Source organism: Zalophus californianus, chromosome 3 (genome assembly GCF_009762305.2).
Source record: "Zalophus californianus isolate mZalCal1 chromosome 3, mZalCal1.pri.v2, whole genome shotgun sequence".
NCBI classification, from domain to species: domain Eukaryota; kingdom Metazoa; phylum Chordata; class Mammalia; order Carnivora; family Otariidae; genus Zalophus; species Zalophus californianus.
The window spans coordinates 56499704-56512616 of NC_045597.1; the positions used below are offsets into that span (position 1 = coordinate 56499704).

A 12913-nucleotide genomic window follows, 5' to 3' on the forward strand; every position below is an offset into this window, starting at 1 on the left:
GTTCAGAGGAGCTCCAGCTGTAAGTCAGGCTGCAAACACAGGCGCTGAAAGCTAAGGGGGAAATGGAGCGTAGATAAAGGGAATACAGAATATAGGTGCCTAAAGTCGGTACGGAGAAGAGAGGGGAAGTAGAAGTGAAATTGCCACAACTGAATTATCTGGAAAAAGAAAAGAGAAAAAAACAAAAACCAAGGACTTTACCAAGGTAAAGACAATATCACGAGCATGATGGCAACCAGCAACTGGGCACCGGTTGCCGGACCCTACAGGGCGGTCCAGACATCCACCCTCATCTTCAAACCAGGGCTGTGAGGGAGGTTCTGCTGGTCCCAATTTATAGATGGGAAACAAAGTCAACACAGTTAAGTACTGTGCTTCTGTGTGATTAAGAGCCTATCTTTGAGAAATATATACAGACGTATGTAGAAATCATTGATGGAATTTCTGACATCCGCTTTAAAATAATCCAGTAGGAAGTGCCAGCCGGGGATATGGATGAAAGCCAATTGGCCACGTTGATAATTGTTGAAAATGGGAGAAGGGTACATGTGCTATTCCCTCTACTTTTTTTTTAAAGATTTTTTATTTATTTTTTAACAGAGAGAGAGAGACAGCGAGAGAGGGAACACAAGCAGGGAGAGTGGGAGATATTCCCTCTACTTTTAAGTTTGAAATTTTCCATAAGCAAACTCCCTAGGTAAAAGTAAAAAAACAAAAAACAAAAATAGGGGCGCCTGGGTGGCTCAGTCAGTTAAGCATCTAACTTTTGATTTTCGCTCAGGTAGTGATCTCAGGGTTGTGAGATGGAGCCCAGGGTCGTGAGATCGAGCCCCGGGCCAGGCTCCACACTGGGCCTGGAGTCCGTTTGAAATTCTCTCTCTCCCTCTGCCTGTCCCCCAACCCCTACCTTGTATTCAGGTGTGCCCTCTCTCTCTCTCTCTCAAAAAAAAAGTTTAAAAAAACAAATTTAAAAAAAGAAAAATTCCATCGACAGATGAATGGATAAAGATGTGATACACACACACACACACACACACACACACACACACACACACACACTGGAATATTACTCAGCCATCAAAAAAATGAAATCTTGCCATTTGCAACAATGTGGATGGAACTAGAGGGTATTATGCGAAACGAAATAAGTCAATCAGAGAAAGACAATTATATGATCTCACTGACATGTGGAATTTAAGAAACAAAACAGAGGATCATAGGGGAAGAGAGGAAAAAATAAAACAAGATGAAACCATAGAGAGAGACAAACCATAAGAGACTCTTAATCATAGGAAGCAAACTGAGGGTTGCTGGAGGGGAGGGGGGGGGATGGGGTAACTGGGTGATGGACATTAAGGAGGGCATGGGATCTAATGAGCACGGGGTATTATATAAGACTGATGAATCACTGACCTCTACCTCTGGAACAAATAATACATTATATGTTAATTAACTGAATTTAAATTCAAAAAATAATAAAATGAAATTAAAAAATTTTAAATTAAAAAAACATTTCGACACTGCTATATCTGCCCATGTATCCCTGAGCTACCTCTCTGACCCCTCTCTACTACCTCTGCATCCCTACACCTCTATACCCTTCTGCATCCCTACACTCCTCTATACTCTTCTACTTGCACTCCCTTCTTTATTCAAATTTCCCTTTGGAATGAGACTTTCCTCATCACCCTTTTTAAAACTGCATCCCTAAGGTGTACGCTATCCTCATTTACTGCCCTATTTTTTTTTCCCAGAGCACTCTTCTTCTGTTATCTTAACCATCGTTATCAGTTCATAACTACACTTACATGGCATTTACTATGTGTCTGGCACTGTTCTAGATTTTCTACACACACACACACACACACACACACACACACACACTTGATCCTTCTAACAATCTATGAAGTAGATATAACAACACTAGAACCCGAGGCACTGCTTGTAACTGGAGCGTTTCACACCCAGGCTGTCTTGCTCCCAAGTTCACATTCTTACCTGTGACAGCACAGGGATAAAGGAAAGACCTTTAAATCTCACAGATCCAAACATCTCTCCAGAATATCAAAACTGATGAAGCACGAAGGGGCTGCCGGTAATGTCAGTGACATGCTCATGCTTACCTCCCCGGGCCCAAATCTCCACAGGGACCAAGAGTTTAAACTAAGAATGAGACCAAAACCAAAACCAACAAACAAAAAATACATTTTATATATTTCATAGGACAGTTCAAATGATTTGGCGACTGAGCCATGTTGCTTAAAATACCCTTAAAATGTGCATAAACAAAAGTTCAACTCTCCTGACTTACCATATTTAAAATAGCCATCCCTCGAGCTGGCTTCTAAGAACAATCTCCAAATAAAGAAGGAGAGAATAGGGAAGTACGTTACATGTATCTCCTGGACAGTTGTTTTCTGACCCACTACAGATTGTTGAAATAAAAGAATGTGGAAGAGTTTAAGGCCACCCCGCCCTCCAGTCTTCAGCTCCTGAAATCAAGAAGACAAAAGCATCTGCTAGTCCGGGGTGCTTTTCAACCTGACCTGCTCCCCAAAACTTTGAGGTCTAATTTACATTTATCTCTTTTAATAAGTGTAAAACTAAAGATCCAAGAACAGAACTAAAGTATTTTCTTAAAGTAATTTCCAAACATTAATTGTTGGGCAGATCACATTTAAGTGTGTAGATTATTTTGGCTTTTTCTCCTTTGTCATTTTCCAGCCTACGTTGAGGATGACAAAAACACTTGCCTCTGAAACTTCCTTTTACATACTGGGAGTGTTTCTCTTTCACAGTTCACACTTCATGTTCCAGTGAGAAATAAAACATTCATTCAATACAGGATTATTATGACTATTTTGTGGATGAGAAAACTGAGGCCCAGGAAAAGGAAGTAAAATGAAGACTACACAGCAACTCAACAGCAAGCTCAGCACTGGGACATGGAACCTTGCTCCAGACCCCCCAACCTCACCCTCATGCTGCCTGTATGTATGGGATAAAACACAGTGCAGAAGTTAAGAAAAAAACACCAGGGTCCCAATCAAATATAATTTTTATGCCAATCTGAGAAATTCCTCACTTACTAGCTGTGTGACCTTGGGTAAGGCACTTAACCTCTCTGTGCTTCAGTTTCTTTACAGATTGTTGTGAGAACTAAATGAATTCTCAGTCTGGCACACAATATTCAATAAAAGTTAGCTTTATCATCACCATCAGTGTTATTTTATAAAAAATTACAGTTCAGTATATGACAGCACAACTAAGGAGAGCTAGTCTTATTTCCCAACTTCATAAATGAGTCACCTCTCAACTCCTTTTAATTAAAATGAAAAACCAATCAGACAGCTTGGTGACATTGACATGCTTACCTTATTTATCTTTTTAGAAAAGATATATACAATACAACATACAGGCATTAGGATTGCTCATGTTTATAATGGCTGGAAGGTTGGACATGCTTATTTAAAAAGAACTGCTTAAATTGTAACAGTAACACCACCAACCTTGTGACTCTTTCCTTTCCATATTAGAAATATGAATCTAAATTTAGTAACAAGGGAAACTATTTAAATTTGGCAATGCTATTATTTGTGTGCCCTCAGACAGGTGGGGAAAGCCTGTTAGCAAGCAATGGTACTCTTTCTTTAGCTCTTTACTATCTTCCTCTAAAGGTCCTTCGAATGAAAAATGCTTATTCTTGCTCATTTATCCTTGGCTCTGACAGAGTCTTCCCCGAATCAGAGAACAAGAACTCCAACTTCAGAAAGCCAACAATGTTTTCAGAATTAAATGGTCTCATGAAGAGCCTGTCAAATGATGAATCCCCACCCCCACCCCACTGGCCACTACCAATTTTCCTCAACTTTCTTAGCATCCCCCTCAGGCCCTAAAGAAGATGGGGAAGGCAAAGTTCCTGTTCCCTGATCCCCTGATGTCACACTGTGATGCGCGGCGTCAGGTGGTAGCGCTGGGAAGAGGAATTGCAGCAACATCCCCAGAAACAGACACATCGCGACATTTTGGATAGGGAAGCAGGAAAATGCCCACAACTACCCGGACGGTGCTGCCTTAACTCTGCTCCAAAGGAGGTTCTGCTGGCGGCCAGGAGGGAGGTGTGAGCAGCAGTGTGGTGATAATCTTAATTTATAGTAATCACACTTCATACTTTTCAAAACACTACCCTCCCTCCTTCCAAACCATCCAGTGGGGGGTGGGCCAGGAATTATCCCCCCACTTCTCACACAGGCATACTGAGGTTCAACGAGGTTTCTTGACTTGCCAAAACCTCACTGCTATTCGGCCTTAGGACAGAGTCGACGAAACCCAGATTTGCCGACCCTCAGCGCCTCGAGCTTTCCCACCACATCTTCAATTCAAAGATCCTTCCATGTTCCATTGCAATCATACAGTAAGACAGTTCTGGAATATACCCCTTCTTGTTAGTCTTAATTCCCATTTAGGGCTGAATAACCCCTCTTCCGAAGGTTTTCCACATTCTCCAGGCTGACAGCATCGGTAGTCGCAGGAAGGGGGGTGGCAAACCTCACCGCGCGGCGACAGGCAGGCTGGAAGGGGTGGGGGTGAAATGCAGCAATTCCGCTTTCCCCGCTGCAATCTCAGCAGGTGGACTTCACAACGCGCGCTCGACCACGATATGCCGCGCTCTCACGCTCTAACCTAGCTCGGTGAAGTAGCAGAAAGATTGGCTTTTGCCACCAGATATCCAAGGCTCGGGTGTGTTGGGGAGGAGATCCTCCGCGGGCCTTCGCCATCTGTGCGCGCGCTTTTGGGGAACCGAGAAAAGCCATCGCGTCCAGAACACAGCGCCTGGGTCCACGCAGGGCGCAGGCTTTGTGCTCCCTGCGAGTCGCCAAGCGATAAAGTGCCTGGAGGTCCCGCTCCTGAGCCTTCCGCATCCAAGCCGAGCACAGGGCCCCTCCCTTTTGCAAGTCCCATAAAAATCCTCTACCCCCGCTGAGGAGCCCCTTCCTACGTTCACCCAGGGGCCTCGGCACTGCCCAGCCCCGGCACGGCCCCGGGCTCGCGCAAGCCTCCCCGGCGCCCCTCGCGCCACCTCACCTCTCCAGCAGCCTCGCCCCGCCGGCGAGCCCCTACGTTGGGCACCCCTCGCACCCCCACCGCTCCGACAGCCTCCCCTGTCGGCGTGCCCCCACCTCGGGCTCCCGTCGCTCCCCCAGCCCGGGCCGCCTCACCTCAGCTCGCCAGGTGAGCGCCGCGCGTCGGCTCCCGGCTCGCGTGGATCCGCGCGGCTCGCGGCGGCCGTGCCAGGTCAGCGCGCGCCACCGCGGCGGAAAGGGGGAGCGCGGAGGGGGAAGCGGCGCCCTGACGCTGCCACGCCACCACCACCCCCCCCACCCCCCGTCGGAATCCCGGGCTACCGCCGCAATCCGAGAAGGCCCCCGGGGAAGCGAAACGCAGCCCCCCGAGCCGGCTGCCTGCTGAGAGATGCGGACGACGCGAGCCGGCAAGAGCTGGGGCGCCCGCGCTCCTCCACCCTACGCGGCCGTGCCCCAGGCCCCCACCTCCGAGCCCTGGGTGACGTGGGCTGGGAGAGCCGGGAGCAGCCGTGCTCTGCTCTCCCCGGGTTCCTTCCCGAAATCACCCCCTGCCCTCGCTGGGGGCCCAGACGCAAGCGCGCTGTCAGGGGTTGAAACCCGGAGAAAAACGCAGACCAGGAGGACAACGGATTCCCGGCCCCAGACGCCCCAAGCGGCGGTATTTGCATCCGTGCAACTGCCTGAAATGGGGAACGGTTCTCCTGAGTAATTGGGATTAGTCTGCATAGAAATCTGCACGCCCAGCGGGGACCTAAAACTTATCCGGAGCGTGACCTCAGCTGGCTGCTCCACGCGGAGCCCGGCTCCGAGGACTTCCCTGGAATCCGTCCCATGTAATCGTCACCTTGTATTCTAGAAGCGAGGCTTTGCAGTTCAGTCACAGCTATGCCGCGGGTGGTAGGTATCCAGATCTAGGTGGATGCTGGGGAGAAGCTGCCAACCGAAACAACGTTTTCATAATAGAAACCTAAGCCCTGACTTAGTTTACTAGGGCAGAGTGCACGATGTCCCTTCTCCCCTAGGGAACGCACTTCAACGCACTCCAGCAGCGCCCTAATCTCCCTTGGGGAAAGACTCTCAGAGTTACCTGTCCCCATAACAACAGGCAGGTGAGCCTGTCTGGGATTACTTAAAAGAATCCCTTCTTCAGGGTAAAACCAACCGCATCGCACCCCCCGTGGTTCCTTGGCTTTGTCTTGTGTCACTTCCAGGTTGTGGAACCAGGTCACAGGTATGTTGGCCTTTATGTGCTGGATGTCTCTCTGGAACACCCCCTCCGAACACCCCCTCCCTGGCACAGCCTAGAGTGCAGTGGCTAAGGGGCGGCTCCAGGTAGTCGCTGCTCCTTCGGAAGACAGTGGGATCCAGTATCAAAGCCGGTTGTTATACTAGCTGTCAATCACCCCCACTTTTGTTGAACACAGTCTGTGTGGAACCTAGAGCCGCTTAGACCTGAAAGGACTCTGGACTTTTGGGGTTCTGTCTCAGGAATTCAGATAGGCTGAAGGCAGACTGGGAAGGGCTTACCTTAAACAGAAAGAAAGGAAGGGAGGGAGGGAGGGAGGGGAAGGTTGTAAATGTGTGCTGCTCTCCTATGTACCAGGTACCTTTCTACATTATTTTGAGCTATCCATCAACATTCCTGAGAATAACAAATCATCTGCTTCCATTTCACAAAGGAGAAAGCTGTGTCTTAAAGAGGTTAAGTTACTTGCCCAGGGTCACACAGCTAGTAAAGTACAGTCAGGCTTTAAAGACCAGTGTCTCTAACACCAAACCTTATGTCCATTTTCCACCATGCTACTAGCAAGACACAGAAAAATAATGAACTTGGGCAAAGCAAGAGCCTTTCCCAGGAATATTTAAAAGAGAAGAATCAAGAGGAAGTAGAGAGAAAGAATATCATGCGAAGTAAATCAGTCAGTCTGCTAGTCAAAAAAAAAAAAAAAAAACCTCAAAATACAAAAACAAACTGTACTAGGTGGTAGCCTGGACAAGTCCAAGATAAGAAAAGCATTCTTGTAAAGGCACTGGAGGTTTTAAACCAAGATGGTAAGATTTGGTCAGTTCCCTTTGAAGTCACTTTGAAATCATCTTTACCTATGCCCTGTTATGTGGACATCCTATAAACTTGAACATACACATTCACCAGTCACAGATAAAGGAGGCCCACATTCTGGAAGAGTATCTCTACAACTCAGAAAGAAAGCTCAAGGACAGATTTTTTTCAAATAAGAAATACTCACTGGAAACCTACTGTCCCCTCTGGGATTAGAATTCTGGAAGTAGAATTTCCCAAGTACTAAATGCTGAGGATGGGTTTTCTAAGACTGCCTAACCAATTGTTCAATTCTGAGAAAGTCACTAATAATTACCAGCCAAAACCCACTTTGGGAAAAGCAGAGGCTGCTTTTCTTTTTCATGGGGAAGGTCATCTTCCAGGTCACAGTACCCTCCACGCCCCAGGGCCCAAGGGCAGTGAGAGCAACAGGAACAACTCACCACTTCAGCTGGTCAGGCTCGTGCCCAGCACCCACTGGTCACACACAGGCTCCATTGTGGCCAAGACAGCCTCATAGGAGACTAGAGGCCTGGCAGCTGCCTGCCCCAACCCAGCCAGACTTCACAAGAAGTGATTTGTGCCATCAGCAGGGATCCGACACTGTTTTTGAGCTCAGCAAACGAAGTCAGCAAAGGAGAACTCAGTCTCTGTGCAAAACAGGAAGGAAATGAGATGAACAGCATAATCAGCTATGAAAAGAAGCCTACTGACATCATGACGGACATTCAGGGAAGGAGGGATGAGCCTGATCCTGCGATGGCAGAGAAGTCAACACATGCGACAGGGAGGCAAAGAACCCAGGGAAGCTGCATTTGGCTTGTCGCTTGTTCTTTTCCCCCTTTCTGTCTGCTGGAAACATCCGTTATCCACAAGAGGACAAATTTGTATGATGCCACTTATATGAGGAACCTAAATAGGCAAATTCACTGAGGCCGAAAATAGAATAGAGGTTACTAGGGCCTAGAGGAGGGGAAATGGGGAATTTGTGTTTTATGGGTACAGTGTCTGTTTGGGATGAGAAGAAAGTTCTGGAGATGGATAGTTGTGATGGTTGCACATTATTGTAAATGTACTTAATGGCACTGAATTGTACACCTACAAATAGTTGAAATAATAAATTTTATGCTATGTATATTTTACCATAATGAAGTATATATGTATGTGCATATGTATATACATGCATGTAAATATATATTGAAAATATATGTATTATAATGTTACATATGTAATATACTATATAAGTTAAATATAATATGTGCTATCTTATAAATTCATATTATAAATAAGTATATATTACATATATGTATTTAAGATCTGTTATCATGATGTAATACTTCTTTGGAGTAAAAGCCCAAGTGAAAGCAATATGCCTAGAGATGGCCTCTCCCCCTGGAAACTCTTTTCTTGAATTTTGTCTTGCCTCATTTTGCTTTCCTTTAGGGGTGCCAGGGCCTAGCTTTGAGGTTGTTGCCCTCGTCATTCAGAAGGAAGAGTAATCCTGCCATTTTACTACTTGCTTCTGCTGGTGAAAGGTAGCTTGGGGGCATATTCAGAAATGCCATGTCCTTCAAGAGGCTCTTTACCTTTCAGAGAGAGAGAGGAAGCTGAAACAGGTGAAAACAAACAAACAAATATAATTTAACTGAGTATATTTAAAGATCAAATTGACTTGATTCAATGATTCATCAATCAGGGAGCAGCCCCTCCTGCGAACAGAAGGGAGCTCTGAGGTTTTTAAGGGCAGAGCAGGGCTGGGACAAGGAAGTCAAAAACAAAGGAAAGATTATTTCCAGCAAGATCCCTTTCCTCTGGGAGGAAGGCGGGGACTTAACTTCTCACGGAGACTAACCTGACTAGCACTGATCAGTTCCTTCCAGACTGACTGGTTGAAGGACACATTCCCAGGTGGGGGTGGGGGGGTGCTGCGTAATGAAGTCTTGGTTTCCTCTTGTGGGGGCAAGCGACTCCCTTTCGGACCCGTTGTTCCTTTTGTAACAAGCAAAAGCGTTGTGGACTCTGGTGACAATGTTGTTTGCTTCCAGTCAGCCAGGAATACCAGACACACAACCTCACCGCCTCGGGCACACCCTGACCCCCAGGGTCAGCCTGTTCCAGTGGAGATGACCAGATGAAGGGCATGTGCCCTGGGTCTGACAGATAATCACTAAACCTTGTTGCTAGTCTCCCCCTCCTCTCCTCCGTACACAGTTCCCACTTTTCCTCTTGGAAGATGCCCTTAGCTGGACAAGCAGAACCTCTCTCTTCTTGATTCATTTCACCAGCCATTAGGGCATTCAGCTTGACTTGATGCTCTAAGTTCATGCTCTCCAAGCTGGCTTCTATTTAAAAGTAGATTTTCTGTATCAATTTGCCTACAGGGAAGGAAGGTGGTGACCAGCCACCATGGGTATTCCCACCTACTCTACTCCCCCAAAGTTATATTTTTCATAGTAAATGGTAATTAATGATCATTCCTCCTAACGTATTAATCTCCAGTGAGTTTAGTCAGAAGGTGCACCTGTCCTGTGGTCTATTTCCACAAAAAACGTAGTATACATAAAAATTTGGGGTCTCACATGAGTGCAATGGTACACAGCAAACTGCTGTTAGAGCTAAAAATATCAAGTTGTTTGTATTCTGTCTTGCATTCTAGATGGTGGACCCAGGAGGACCTCACTTAATTCTGAATCCCCCCCCCCGCCCACAACCTCCTTCCCGAGGCCTGGTCCCGTACTTCCATGTTTCTGGTGCTCCATGTATTTGTTAACTGCTCGTGTGGCTTGTGGGGTGTGATTTGAATGCCATCCCACAGAAGAGAAAGACATTAGGCTAAGATTATCTCATGTGTGGGAAAACTTGAAGTGTCCAACATTCAGTTTCTTAGTCGACATTTAAAGTGTTCTTTACTGTGATCCCAACCCAATTTCCAGTCTCATCTCTCACTCGTGCCTCAATTACCCTAAGACCCTCAATGGCCCACCAATTGCTCTGGGAACATTCTTCACATTTTCCTATCTTTATACCTCAAGCCATTGACCACATCACATATTTTTCATGTTGGCTTCCCAGACCTGACCCAATACTTCTGTGTTTCTTGCCTGACATTTCTTAGCCTTTCTGGTAGGCTTCTAGCCCAATTTAGACGATTCCTTACGTCATTTCCACATGGACTGTTTGATAAGGAAAGGCCAAAACACCTAGATTAACTCCTGTGTGGCTGGTAGGAATCTTTCTCTATAACAGATACCAAAAAAAAAAAGAAGGTTACTTTATGTTTCCATTTTTTTTCTAAATCATAGTAAGTTGACTCAGTATCCCTACTTGAAAAAGTAGCAAGAAAAATCTGCCATGTGCTGGAGAGACTCACCCCTTCCTTAGAGTTTCTCAAGAGCTCAGGTACCTATGTAACATCTAAGGAAAGATTTCTAGTCTCTTCTATCAAGGTCACTGCAGAGATTCTCATTTTTGAAAACTATTAATTTGAACATTTCCATCACCCTATGCCAAGTGTGGGAATAAAGATCCTTCACCAGGCTCTTAGGGATTCAGTCAGTCAGCATTCAAATGTTGCCCCTTCAGAGAGTTTGTCCCTCTCTCACAGACCTTCTTTGCCCTTCCCATTAAAAAAAATATATTTATTCTTCTCTTTGAAGAAGCCACTTCCCACTCAGACAACTCCTGCTCTTCTGCTTGCCATACCACACGATCACAATTAAGTTAAACACAAAATCTCTTCACTCTGCCCTGGGGTACTTAAAGGCCTTCTGACCCTCCTCAGGGAGATGGGAGAACAGTGGTCTCATTCATTCGGATTTTTCTGCAAAGTATGAAGAATAAAACAAGTGCATTTCTCAATAAATTATCACTAACAACAAAATACAAAGTCCTCAATAAATTATTTTGCCGCATTAAGTTACAATCTTTTCATGTGCCAGTAAAGTGAATACCAACAGAGGTTGGTCTCCAGTCTGAAGAGAAGTTAGCAGAGATGGATCCAACCAACAGCGTCTCTCTCTCTTCTTAATTCATTTCACCAGCCATTAGGCCATTCAGCTTGACTTGATGCTCTAAGTTCATGCTCTCCAAGCTGGCTTCTATTTAAAAGTAGATTTTCTGTATCAATTCGCCTACAGGGAAGGAAGGTGCTGACCAGTCACCATGGGTATTCCCACCTACTCTACTCCCCCAAAGTTATATTTTTCATAGTAAATAGTAATAAGTGATCATTCCTCCTTACATATTAATCTCTAGTGAATTTGGTCAAATTAAATTAAATCAACTCCAGTGAGTTGTAAAAGGGAGAGTAATGGTCCCCCAAAGACATCTACATCCTAATCCCCAGAACCTGTAATTATGTCATGTCACATGGCAAAGGGGAATGTAGGTTGCAGATAGAATTAAGGTTGCCAATCAACTGACTTTGAGATGAGATTATCCTGGACCATTCCCATGTTCCAATGTAACCACGAGGGTACTTATAAGTAAACGAGGGAGGCAGGAGAGTCAGAGTGATGCAGTGGGACAAAGATCTAGCCCATTGCTGGCTTTGAAGATGAAAACAGGCCAGGAGCCAAAGAATGAAGGCAATCTCTAGAAGCTGGAACAGACAAGGAAATAGATTCTTCCATGGAAACTCCAGAAGAAACACAGCCCTGCTGACACCTTGATTTTAACTTTGTGAGACCCATTTCAGACTTCTGACCTCCAGAGCTGCATGATAATAAATTTGTGTTGTTTTAAGTTACAGACCCCAAGAGACTGAGTAATTTTGGTTGCACTGATGAAATGCAGTTTTTGGAGCGGCAAGGTAGTATCCTTGCCAAGTGGTTTCCTGGATTCCATTGGAAATATCTCAGTTTTTTATGTCTGATCATCAAAGTGCTTTGAACATAATAGAGACTCTTAAAAATATCTGCTGAATAAATAAATTTTGGCAAAATATAGAGTCTGTGAGCCATGATTGGTGTATTTTTGATAGCCTGGAACTTTAAGGATAACCATCTCTCTCTAGCTAGTTGTGAACGAATGCCTCTGCTATCAAGAAATTGTTAGTTAAATTATATGGACTTGAAGTAAGAGAGAAATTTGTGACGATAATACCCCGTTCTTTCTTCTGCTTACAGAGAAAAATGTGGATTCAATTTAAAAATCAAAGCCAGGGGCGCCTGGGTGGCTCAGTCGTTGGGCGTCTGCCTTCGGCTCAGGTCATGATCCCAGGGTCCTGGGATCGAGCCCCGCATCGGGCTCCCTGCTCGGCGGGAGGCCTGCTTCTCCCTCTCCCACTCCCCCTGCTTGTGTTCCCTCTCTCACTGTGTCTCTCTCTGTCAAATAAATAAAATCTTAAAAAAAAAAATCAATGCCAGTCTTAGCAGATAGCAGTTGACTTCCCTCACAAGAGGAAGCTTCATTTCTCCTCTGCGACATGAGGAAGCTCTTCAGGCTGGCAGCTGAGAGAGTGTGTGACATTCTTGTCAACACAGCTGACACCCATATCACGTACAACAGGCAACACTAGGCCTATTTGAAGAAGGAAAGACAAGTAGAGCATTTCAATGAAGCATTACAACAGTTGGCCAACTAAGAAAGGCTCCCAAGAGTCCTGTTGTCATTCTCTGGGTTTGGAGCTTCTGTCAGCGTCAAACCCAGGGTAAACACAAAGGTCCCTTGAAAAATGCCATTAGTTGAAAGTTGCTGACTCAAGAACCCCCCTGGGGAGAGCTCTGCTTCTTGAATTCAGCTGTGTACGGGGCTGACACACTGACCAAGC

The 12913-nt window shown here is 45.5% G+C and overlaps 1 protein-coding gene across 3 annotated transcripts in view; it reads right to left on the reverse strand.

Annotated features, from left to right (window-relative positions):
* The window catches only part of RUBCNL (rubicon like autophagy enhancer), a 40194-nt gene extending 31963 nt beyond the window's left edge, over positions 1–8231 (reverse strand). Inside the window, exon 1 of one of the 3 annotated variants that reach the window (XM_027588427.2) lies at positions 7587–8231. The gene's annotated coding sequence lies outside the window, so the exon portion shown is untranslated. The other 2 variants (XM_027588430.2, XM_027588428.2) reach the window with 2 other exon arrangements.
* Between the last annotated feature and the right edge of the window lie 4682 nt (positions 8232–12913).